This window comes from Arachis ipaensis, chromosome B05 (genome assembly GCF_000816755.2).
Source record: "Arachis ipaensis cultivar K30076 chromosome B05, Araip1.1, whole genome shotgun sequence".
In the NCBI taxonomy this organism is placed as follows: Eukaryota; Viridiplantae; Streptophyta; class Magnoliopsida; order Fabales; family Fabaceae; genus Arachis; species Arachis ipaensis.
The window spans coordinates 134305941-134306650 of NC_029789.2; positions in this window are offsets into that span (position 1 = coordinate 134305941).

Consider the following 710-nt stretch of genomic DNA (forward strand, 5'->3'; position numbering starts at 1 on the left):
TATTCTCTTCTTTTTATCTTATTTTATTTTCAGTTGCTTGGGGACAAGCCACAATTTAAGTTTGGTGTTGTGATGAGCGGATAATTTATACGCCTTTTGGCATTGTTTTTAGTATGTTTTTAGTAGGATCTAGTTACTTTTAGGGTTGTTTTTATTAGTTTTTATGTTAAATTCACATTTTTGGACTTTACTATGAGTTTGTGTGCTTTTCTGTGATTTCAGGTATTTTCTGGCTGAAATTGAGGGACTTGAACAAAAATCAGATTCAGAGGTAGAAGAAGGACTGCTGATGTTGTTGGATTCTGACCTCCCTTCACTTAAAGTGGATTTTTTGGAGCTACATAACTCAATATGGCGCGCTTCCAATTTCGTTGGAAAGTAGACATCCAAGCCTTTCCAGCAATATATAATAGTCCATACTTTGGCCGAGTTTAGATGACACAAAAGGGCATTGAACGCCAGTTCTACACTGCAGTCTAGAGTTAAACGCCAGAAACACGTCACGAACCAGAGTTGAACGCCAGAAACACGTTACAACTTGGCGTTCAACTCCAAAAGAAGCCTCTGCACGTGTAAACTTCAAGCTCAGCCCAAGCACACACCAAGTGGGCCCCGGAAGTGGATTTATGCATCAATTACTTACTTATGTAAACCCTAGTAGCTAGTTTAGTATAAATAAGACTTTTTACTATTGTATTAGTCGTCTTTTT